Source organism: Felis catus, chromosome B3, assembly GCF_018350175.1.
Source record: "Felis catus isolate Fca126 chromosome B3, F.catus_Fca126_mat1.0, whole genome shotgun sequence".
NCBI lineage: Eukaryota > Metazoa > Chordata > Mammalia > Carnivora > Felidae > Felis > Felis catus.
Window position 1 is genome coordinate 114,435,508 of NC_058373.1, and position 11,442 is coordinate 114,446,949.

General features: G+C 51.8%; 1 long non-coding RNA gene across 1 annotated transcript; it reads left to right on the forward strand.

Moving 5' to 3' along the window:
- Nucleotides 1-1,880: 1,880 nt before the first annotated feature.
- On the forward strand, nucleotides 1,881-4,864 carry LOC123386346. The gene is made up of 3 exons (XR_006600132.1): nucleotides 1,881-3,586; nucleotides 3,705-3,856; nucleotides 4,511-4,864. It is a non-coding gene; the product is annotated as an uncharacterized LOC123386346 (long non-coding RNA).
- Nucleotides 4,865-11,442: the final 6,578 nt, after the last annotated feature.

Here is an 11,442-nt window from a genome sequence, read left to right on the forward strand (position 1 = left end):
ATCCAACTAAGCAAACTAGGAATGACCCCATGGCCGGGGGCGAGGAGCCCAGAGGCCAGGCCCCAACCGCGTGGGCAGCTGCAGCTGAAATGTGGGTGCACGTGTGTTTGCGTGGATCCCGCAGCTGAGCCCATCTTTAGACTGGAATCGATCCCCCAAGGCAGGTCCATTCAGTAAATTAGCCTGAAAACACGGGCCTGTGGGCTGTGGGCTCCTTAACCCCCTACCCCCCACCGGCACCCCCATTCAGGATGCAGAAGGCTTTTCCCAGCAAGGAAAGCTCCCCTAAAGGTGCCAGTGAGGACGGGCTGAGCCCATCACAGGCTCCAGGAGGCAGTCGTAGGGGTGCTGGGCTGAGCCAAATGGCCAGGGGACATCCAAGCAGGTACGCTGCCACTGCCCCCTGTGGCATCCCCTGATGACAGAGCACCTCGCAGGTGCCAGGCTCATGCTCAGCACTTCACGTGCAGCGCATGTCTTAAACCCCTGAGATTTTTTACCAGTGCTTTGCTCCATGTCAGAGGGCTGGCGGAGGATTTGCATTCTGGTCTGACCTACTCCAGAGTCCACACCCACAGTTCTACTCGCGTTCCCCAGCCAAGGCTAGCACAACACACGCCCCCATGTACTTGCAGCCTCCTGGCCAGGCTGCCGGAGGGTGGGGGTGGGGGAGGGGTGGGGGAGGGGAAGAAATCCCTCAGACAGAGGCCACTTCAACCCTGCTCCTGTCCCTCTTCCCTCTCCCGCCCCAGCTAACCCTTCCAGTTCAGCCAGTTTTTCTGCAGCCAGAAAGCACCTTCTGCCCCCAAGGAGCCCCCAGAGCAGCAGAAGGGAATAGTCCACACCAAGCCTGCGGAAGGGATTGGGGTTGGGGCTGAGTCCTGGCCAGGTATGGGCCTCAGACGGGAGTTGAAATGACCCCCTCGAGCGATCAGATGCTCTAGGTCTGTCCCCACCCCACAGCTGTCATGGCGAACTTGGCAGCAAAAAGGGAAGGAGGGAGCTAGATCTTCCAGGTGTCTTGGCTGACCTTATACAACCCCAGAGTGCCCCTCGGGCAAGAAGGCAGAGGGAAGGGGTGCGTGGGAAGGCAGTGATTATCGCCTTCCATGTCAAGGCTGGGCGTGGGGGCCACCTGCCCAAGGAGCATAGCCTGACTGAAAGGCAGGGATGAGATGGGGTAGCCGTGGGGAAATAGGCCAAGTACAGTCCCCAGAGCCAGACATGGCCACCGAGAGGCCCGGTAACCACAGCCCCATTTCCTGGCCTCTGGTTCAAGCACTTTAATTCATCCTGAAGCCAGTCTTTACATCCACTCTGGGAGGAGGAAGGTGCATGGGGTCTCTGTTTTCTATATGAGAAGACTGGCACTCAGAAATTTGAGAGTGTATGGGCACCTGGATGGCTCAGTCGGGTGAGCATCCGGCTCTCGATTTCAGCTCAAGTCATGATTCCAGGGTCATGGGATCGAGCTCCACCTCCAGCTCTCTGCTGAGCATGGAGCCTACTTAAGATTCTCTTTCTCTCTCTTTCTCTCTCTCTCCTTTTGCCCCTTTCCTCCACTCATGCATGTGCTCTCTCTATGTATAAATTTTTTAAAAAAGAAAAGAAGTTTGAGAGTAAAAAAAAAAAAAAATGTTGAGAATGTGCCCGTAGTCACGCGTCTAGGAAACAATACAATCAGGATTCACATCTGGTCCCTCTGGCCCCGAAGGCCCTGCCCTTGACCACTTAGCACTTCCTTGCTGGCTATTCCGGGCACTGGCCTGGCACCTGAGGTGTTCATTCACCGGATGAGGGAGGGAGTGGATAAGCAAGTGGACAGGCCTGGGGATAAGTGGAGAAGTGGGTCCACTTGTCCCACAGCCCCCAGTGGGTGAGCAAGTGGGCAGGTGAATGAGTGGATGAGGGAGGGAGGGGACCAATGCATCAGAAGTGGAGAGTAAACTAGTAAACCAGCAGCTGGATGGTTAACGGCTCAGCCGGAGGGAAGAGCAGTTGCTGCTGTCACATGGCCTCTGGGAGAGAGGAAGGAATGTGGCTTCGGAGAAACTGGGTGGCCCAGTGGCAGGCTGGCTCACCGTGAATACCCCCCAGGTCTCCCTCCCTAGACAGCAAGTCTCCAGAACAAGGGGCTCTGGAGGCCCCAGGGCCTCTGCCTGCCAGACACATGCACATTCGATGACCAAGTATCCGGCTGGCCTGGTCAATCATCAACGGGCCACTGAGAGCTCAATTGCTTAAGAGGACCCTGGGCCAGGTATCGACCTGCCCACCCCTTCTGGGAGGAATAGAGGAGCAAGAGACCCATTGGCCCTGCCTGAGGTGTAGGTGGGGGTGGGTGGCTGAGAGGCCCTCACCGCTGCCCTGCACAGGCAGGTAGGCCTGGCCGGGATAGCCACCCTGTCCACTGGCCGCTGGGCCTGGGGTCAGTGCCCTGGCCTGTTTGCCTAAGGGGGTGGGTTCAAGCTGGCATGGAAGTGGCTCACTGCCATGGCCAAGGAGAGCCGACGGCCCCTCCTTCTGGGGTAAGGCCCCACTTGGGCTCTGGACTGGGGGTGGGGGAGGCTAGATGGAGCCAGGAATAAAGATAATGTGTGAGAAAGGGGGCGAGGGTAAGGCTGTTGCTCTAATGAGAGGCTGTGTATCTTAGAGCTGGAGGGAGGGGCCCCTAGGGGTCTATGAGCCTACCTCCCAACACCTTCCATGAAACCCAAAGGGAAAGTCAAGGACAATTCTGTGCATTGACGGGCACACAGAGGGACTCCCCACCCCCAGTCAACTCTCTGGGGGAGACTGAAGTAAGCAAGAGGCAGGTGGGAGCCCAAGAATCTCTGGAGAACAAGTGCCAGATACTCCTCCACCCAGAGTCATGCCTGGTCAGGCACAGCCCTGCCTAGCCATGAGTTGTATCCCTACCTCCAATGGGTGCATGTGGGGGTGTGGGACATGTGGTCCAGGGAGGTAACAGGGGGTGTGAAGGGTGGGGGGAGGGCACACAGAAAGCTGCTCAAACAGCCTGGCTCCCTCCCTTGTGCCCTCTGGCCTTGCATGAGCCACCTGCCGCAAGGAACCCTTTCAGGGGACAGAGATCAATACTGCCCTCCTTGGCCTTCCGGTGCAGGGCCCCTTGGGCTAGTTAGCCCCATATCCCCAAATAGGGACCTTCTGGAGACTACACTCCATCCCAGAAAACACCACAGAGATCAGTCTGAAGACAGAGCAGGGCAGCAGTGGGAAGCTGAGTTTGGGGCTGGGGACCTCCCATCTCTGTCTCAGCATGGGCCCAGAGTGGGGACGCGAGCGCCCTCTGGTGCCTTCCTGTGGCACAGGCGCATAGAGCTATATGCCCCAGACGGGACTCAAGCGAGCACAGCTTCAAGGCAGCCTCCCACAGACTCCAGGAGCATCTTCGGAGCAACCAGCAACTGCCTAAAACCAAAGATTAAGGTGATACAGCCTACATCAAAGAGTCATTGTGAGGACTGCACGACATCCGCAGCCCTCTTCGCACCACGTTCTACAAATAATAATAATAACACCAAGAGGAAAAAGCTGTTTGAATCCTCACAACGACCGGGCTGAGGTAGGTGTTATTTCCAGTTTCCTGATGACATGAGGGCTTGCACAAGAGCACACAGATAGTATCTGGCAGAACGTGGATTTGAGCCTAGATGTGACACCAAACTTGTACTGTGTTCTAGGCACTCCACTATAACCACTCGGATCTTAACAAGAGAGGCCATTTCCAGCCAAAGGGTGGCTTTTTCTCTCCTGTCTCCTGCTCCCAAGAGAGACTGCGCTGCTGGCCCAGCAAAACGGTCCCTCCTTCTGTTGTGGTTGTAAAGTGTCAGTGGTAAGCCCTTGCTTATCTCGTTATACTTTACAAAGGACTTTTACCTGTGCTGTTGTCTCATTATCCCTTCACACTTGCCCTGTGAGGGAGGGGCCCGTAGCCCCATACAACATACACCCCCAAAGTCAGCGGTCCACTCAAGTTCCAGCCCCATACCCACACAACCCCCACCTGGGGCCAAAGCCAGTACCTGGGATTCCTGTAAAAATCTACTCACAGAAAATATTTGCAAAACACATCTGACAAGGGACTAGTATCCAGGATATAGAAGTAATAACTCAGTAATGAAAAGACAAATAACCCCATTTTCAAATAGGCAAAAGATTTAGACAAAAGATTTCAAAAGAAGATATGTGAATGGCCAATAAGCATATAAAAGGAGATAGTCAACACCATTAGTCATTATTAGTCATCACTATTAGTCATCATTAGGAAGTGCAAAATAAAACCACAGTGAGATACCTTTCTACGCTCACCACAACGGTGAAAATCAAAAAGCCTGACAGAGCCAAATGCTGACGAGAATGTTCACTGGAACATTCATACATTGTTGGTAAAGGTATAAAGTGGTACAACCACTCCGGAAAAGGTCTAGTGGTTTCTTTGAAAACAAAACATATACCTCGTCTATAACCTAGCAATTCCACTTCCTAGGTATGTAACCAAGAGAAATGAAGCCATATGTTCGCAAAAAGACTTGTACGGGAACGTTCCTAGCAACCGTACTCATAATAACCCCAAAACAGACTGTGGCACCCCTACCGAACAGAATATGATTTCACGATGAAAAGGGACATATCACAGACACACGTGGCATCATGAATGTATCAACAACATTATGCTGATGAAAGAAAGGGCTGCCAAGGAGACCTCTCGTGTGATTCTACTTATACGTGGTTCTAAAGCCGGCGAAACAGGGGCGCCCGGGTGGCTCATTCCGTTAAGCGTGCGATTCTTGATCTGGGCTCAGATCGTGATCTCACGATTTGTGAGATCGAGCCCAGCATGGGGCTCCACACCAACAGTGTGAAGCCTGCTTGGGATTCTCTCTCTCTCCCTTTCTCTCTGCCCCTCCCCTCTTCTCTCTCTCTCTCTCAAAGAAATAAACTTAAAAAAATATTTTAAAGCTGGCAAAATAATCGGTGGTGCGAAAGAAAGGGCAGTTGCCTCTTGGGGGCCGGGGCTGGGATTGATTGGGAAGAGGCATGGGGGAACTCACTGGTTGCTGGTAATGTTTTATGTCTTGATTGGAGTCTGGTTTCATCAGTAGATGCATTTGTCAAAACTCAAAGGGACAGTTACTGTGTACATTTCATGGTATATAAGTTTTACCCCAAAGGGGGGAAAAAGCCACTACAGATATTGAATCCTAATTAACAAGTTGCATGTGGGGGTACTCAGGGGGAAGTGTACTGATTGGTCCCAACCTGTCTCTCCAGAGACGTGCCCCACCAAACGGGTTCTGCCCACGAGTGGTGGCTGAGAGGGTGCCTCACAGATGCCAACATGCAAACAAATCACCTGCATGGCTTGCTAAGCAGAACATTCGGAATCAGAAGGCCTGGGCTGGGGCCCAAGAGTGTGCATTGCTAACAAGCTCCAGGTGTCGCTGCTGGTCCTCGGGCTCCACTTTGAGTAGCCAGGACTTAGAATATTACCTTCTGATAAAGGCAATTCATATATCGGGACCCACAAAATAGAGGCCACCCCAGTGGCCTGGCCCACATCACAGATCTAAACCCAAGTCAGGCTGCAATTAACAGGAAATGCGTCACTATCAGGAAACCGGATATACACCAATCACAGTCCTCCAACTCTGCACTCGCTCGCTCGGTGGCTCCTTTACTGACCCTAGGGAAATACGGCCTGCTAGCCTTTAAGGGAATCCCCGGCCTTGGAGCCAATCATGCTCTGTTTCCGCGTAAAACCCTTGCCCCAAATCCCTCAGGAAGACTGCTCCACGATTGTACGGCACTATTCTCCCCCCACCCCCATCCACAGAAAGACACCGAACTCATCGCTAAATTGTTTACGTTGGTCACTTGACATTTCCACCTCTTGGCCTTTGCTCCCACTGTTTCCTCACGCTCCAGCTTGCTCTGCCCTCCCCACGCCATGACTTGTCCTCTCCATGCCCATCCATGTCCTACCTTTTCCCATCCATCCTTCCTCTCCCAGCAGATGACAACTGATAACGATGATGATGATAAATGATAGTGACAACAACCTTTTGAGACCTTATTAGGTGCCAGGGACTGTGCTTTACGAGCATTATTTTAGGTTTAACCCTTTTAGTAACCCTATGGGGTTGGTATGAATATTGTTCCCATTTTATGGATGAGGAGACTGAAGTATAGAGAGGCTAAGTATTCGCCCAAGGTCACACAATCTTGGCCGTGTGGATGCTTCCTTTGGTTCTAATTATGGAACAGCCTTGTGGTAAAAAGCACCCATCCCCCACCGCCAGCTCCAAGCTCCCCACTCACCCCCACTGATCCCTTGTAGCTAGCTCTCTGCCTGCTATGTGGGTCTTTCTAGGCCATCCCCTCCAGTTCAGATCACTCCCTGCAATCTTCTCTCCAAACTCAGAGTGTCCAGAGTCTAAAGCAGCTGACCTGGGGTCCACTGACCTGGAGGAGACCCCACGAAAGACTGCTCTGCTCCCACCCCAAACTATAGGCTCTGTGAAGGCAGGCCCAGACCCGCCTTGTATAGTTGCATCCCCAGGGACATTTGCTCACTGTAGATAGATGGGGGGTGGGGGTGGCGTGGGGGGTGGCATAATGAGGTCTCCTGCGCTGGCCTGGTCCCCATAGATCTGCACCTGACTCAGATGAGAGGCACCTTCTTCACCTACCCCCAAGTAATCCTGCCACTCCTCAGTGTCTCCGTCACCCTCCAACCTAAACCCAGAGGCTGACAGGCTGGGGACTGATATCCTCAGACCCGAGGCACTACCCACCCTGAGCCCTCACCCCAGTCCTGCAGTTCCCAGCCTTCGCCGGCACACCCTCCATCCCAAAGGCCTTTGGCGGTTTCTCTCAACCCGCCCCCCCCCCCCAAGACCGCTTAGGGAGGATATTTTACTTTCCCAGTTAAGCTCGGGGATGCAATTTCTCCTCCTAAGAGGTTAGGCTAATTGCTCTTCCCAGAAGAAAATCCTCCGAGGTTTTCCTTGTGGTGGGATAGGAGGTTTGAAAATTACATGTTCAGGGCAACATCTGGTTACTATATTAAAGTCCAGTCTCAAAGTGGGGTGGCCACTGGGGAGCACAGGCGCCATCTGCTGGCCCAAAGAAGGATTGCGTCAAGAGTCTCCCAGCCGGACTTGATTTTTCTCATTTTAAAAGCGCCGTGACAACATTGATGTCTAATATTTTGGCCCGCACATACATTAATTGAATGATTTCCAGGGACGGAGAGACTTCAAATGTACCGGACACAAGCACATCAATTTGTATACGTTAAATATCCACGGCTTTCTGTTTATCAATCAGACCTCAATCAAGTAGTTTGTTTTTTTTTTTTAAAGTACCAGACACACAATTTATAAACCTTAGGCAATGAAAAGACTAGGTATGTGTATACACACACACACAAATACGCTGACATTTAATTGATGATAATCCCTAGCACTTCTTATATCAAATTAGTTATGCAGCTTTTATCCTATTAGATTATCTTAAGCTCGTCTTTAAACAAATGGGATCTCTCAAGCATTAAGGTGGGAACGTAAATGAGAGGTAATTTTCAGTCTATCGAATTATAAAAGCACATACTCATCAATGCAGCAATCCCATTACTGGTAATGAAACTTACAGACACATCCACATTCACGGGTACCAAGATAATGTTCAGGGGTTTCCTCGGCAGCCTCATTAATAACAGCAAAACACCAGGAAGCACCCATCTAATTCCAACACTCATATGCTTCAATTAAAAAAAAAAAAAAAAAAAGCTTGGAGCACCTGGGTGGCTCACTTGGTCGAGCACAGGACTTCAACTCAGGTCCTGATCTCATGGTCCGTGAGTTAGAGCCCCACGTGGGTTTCACTGAGGTCAGCAGACCCCTCTTTGGATCCTCAGGGCAGAGTCTGCTCTGAATCCTCTGTCCCCCTGTCTTTCTGCCCTTCCCCTGCTCACGTTCAATCTCTCAAAATTAAATAAGCATTTTTTTTTTTTTAAAGCTACCATACTTTTTCCAAAGAAATCCACTTTTGTAGGTGTCTGAGCATCCAGGGCCACAGTTAGGGCTTCAGAATGCACTGAGGAGCTCCATGAACTGGCCAATAGGTTTTGAAATGCAGACATAGCTTTCATACAGGGCAAAAAACAAAAACAAAAACAAAAAGCAAAACCACCAACCATTTAGCCAAGATACCTCGAAAACACAAAAAATTTTCGGAAACAGAGTTTTGATTCATAGCCGTCAGCCTTACCTTAAGCGTGTAGCGAAAGGGAAGTCAAGTCATGAGTTGGGTATTAGAAGAAAATATCAGGACAGAACTGAAGGGAAAGCCAAATCATGGCATGTTTCTGAGCGGAGTCGGGCCCAGAGAGCACCACATGCCTTAATCAGCCCTGGGGCACAAACCATCAGGGCTGAGGCTCAAGGGAGCCTGTGGCCTGTCTCAATGTATGCTAAACTTCTGCATGCAGTAGCTGGGAGAAATCAGACAGGCCTGTCAGCCTCCCAAAAGATGGGAGACCCATGTGGGCCAACATCCACAGCCCCAGGAGGACAGAAAACACTGGACAGTGTGAGCCACTGCAGACCTTGACTTCCCGGGCCCCTTGAAACAGATGTCAAGACGGACATTCACAGCAGCCGGAAACCACACACGGACCCCAGGCCCCAAGCACAAGCCGTGGGAGGGCACAGCATATGCAAATGGATGAGAGGGGAAAGGACTGGAAACTACTTCTTCAGCCCAGCTGGGGGCAGGTGGGACGGGGGCGGGGGTGGGGGGGTTGCTCGGTGAGGGGTTACTGCACCCTACAATATTCCAGAGGCAAAAAAGTCCAGAAGCATAAAAACCACAACTGAGAAGAAAAAAAGAACTACAACATTTCATCAACGCTAAGATGCACAGTTGTTTCGTTTTTTATTATCTTCGAAGTCTGGGTTTCAAACCTACAATTGATGGCAGGTCAGTTCATTTGGCAGCTTTGTTTTCTTTCTTAGAAGAGCGTAAGATGGTAACGACTGTAGAGGCACCTGGGTTAAGCGTCTGACTCTTGATTTCAGCTCAGGTCATGATCTCACAGCTCATGGGTTCAAGCCCCACGTCAGGATCTGTGCTGATAGCGTGGAGCTTGCTTGGAATTCTCTCTCTCCCTCTCCCTCTGCCCCTCCCCCACTCGCAACATAAATAAATAAATATGACTTTATTTTTTGATTGTGGCATGACTGACAAATTTAAAAAGTGTATAAGATACACGTACACATTGTAAAAGGATTCTCCCCCAAAAGATGCCTCTTACAATTGGTGGCATTCAATAATGTCTTAATAAAATTGAAAAAAATTGATGAATGTTAGAGTCAATGAAATCCAGTATCATTTATTGAGCCCTAACTATATTGCCGGCACATGTTGGTCAGTTAGCCTGCGGGAGCACACAACCCCAGGAGCCTTCCATCACAGAGGAGAAGCGAGACTCAGGTGAAATAACTTTCCCCGGGTCACAAAGGCAGTAAGCAGCAGAGACAGGATTCAGGGCCCAGGTTTGCTGGGCCCCTGTGCTTCCCATTATGTTGTCCTAGTCTCCTGCCTTCTAGATAAAGTGAGAGGGGCAAGGCCAAAGCCAGTTTGTCATTTCTGTCCTCAGGCCCTGGTTAATTCTCCAGGAGAGGTAGGTCATTGTCATCTGCTCTGTTTCAATCCTTAGTAGTCAGCTCCAGGCTCAGAAGTTTCCAGAAGCCCTGCTTCATGGCTCCCAGCTCACCTGATTCTGCCACAGCTCAGTGAGCTTGGCCTCCTTGACCTGTCTCCACCGCCCATCCTCCCAGGCTTTAATTGTGGGTTTCCTGTTGCCTTCCCAGCCCCACTGGGTCTTTACTGACCAAGCTTACCCCCTGCTTCTCTGCCCACCGCAGGCCCCAGAAGGAGATCCCAAAGGTGGCAGTTTGGCGAAAGACATTAATTGCAAGTTCTCTTGTCAGACCGGGACTGACTAGTAGGATGGCCAGGTCAGGGCTCCATGTTCAAAACGGCTGGTGACAGAAGGGGCCACTGGCAAGGCCTGTCTGGGTTCCAGCCTTGGGGGCTGGGAAGAGCCAGTGGGATCGCAGATCAAACCAGGGTCGCTGTCCCCCAGAGACCGAAGGACGCCTCTCCTTTCTCCTCCTCTATGCTGCAGCCACCTGCACCCCAAAGACCTGGCACCTCCTACACGAGCCCCTTACCCCCCAGTTGGGCTTCATTTCCTGATGTCCCCTGTGTGTTCAATTGCTCCCTGCCAGGCCTGGTGGGTTCAAAGCTTATGCTTGGACACTCAAATCTCGGCCAGAAGAGCCTTTGGCTCTCCCAGGCCTAAGGGTCCCCTTCCCTCTGCCCGGACACACATCCTGGCACCAGTTCTCACCTCTACTACCATTGTGGCTTTGCTATTCCCATGGGCTCAACAAATATTTGTACCCATGACGAGCAGACGCTCTGTCAAGTGCTGAGATGACAGGACACCACAGAGGGGGCAAGGAGCAGGAACAGACACAGTAGAGCATGGCAGGTGTTACAGGGGCAGTGCTGTGCAGAGAAGGCTCACGCCCCCCACCTCCCGCCCCCGAGAGCCAGCAGCGGGCACCTCCTCTCCACCTTGCGGTCCGGGCCATCAACTTAGTAGACGGAAATCGGCCACGGCGGGGGAGTGCTTATGCCACCGAGATCAGCAAATGCTGCAAACCAGAGCTCTATTTGTTTGCTAGACGGCAAGATGGTAACCGTGTCCTAGCAGGGACCCTGGGCCCGGGGAGGGCCACTGGCTTGGTTGGAGTTCTCCCTCAAAAACAGACCCTGAGTCCAGGACTGAAGAACAGGGGTTTATTTGGAAGCTGGTGGCCAGGAGCAGCAGTGGTGGGGCCCGAACTCTGAACAAGCTGGCCTCCCTCCTCCCCGCCCCTCTGCTTTCCAGCCTTGCCTGCCCCTGTGCTTGCTCAGCTTACCTCACAGGACCTCTTCCTTGCAGGGGTTTGTCCTGGTTTCAGAGCATTCTGAGGGCTTCGTGAAAAGCAGCCCCCCAGCAACCAGGACTTGGCTCCCAAGTGGCCTGTTACAGTGCCTCATCTCCGCACCCCCTCCCCCCCACCATGGGGCCTGTCCCAGGGATTAACTATTCCAGATGCCGGATGGGGCATTTCAGCTCAAAAATACTACCTGCCCTTACTCTGGGCCCCTTGCCAGACAATGCAAAAGTCCCCACCAACATCAAGGTGCCTAATTTCCATGGGGGTGTAGGGGAGGGGAAAAAAACAACAACTTTTTTTCCTCTACCCATCTCAGGTTCATGGCTCTGCATATTAGACTAACAAAAGACTGATTTCAGAAGTATTTTCCGCTTTATGTAGAACTACTCCTATAATAGCAAAT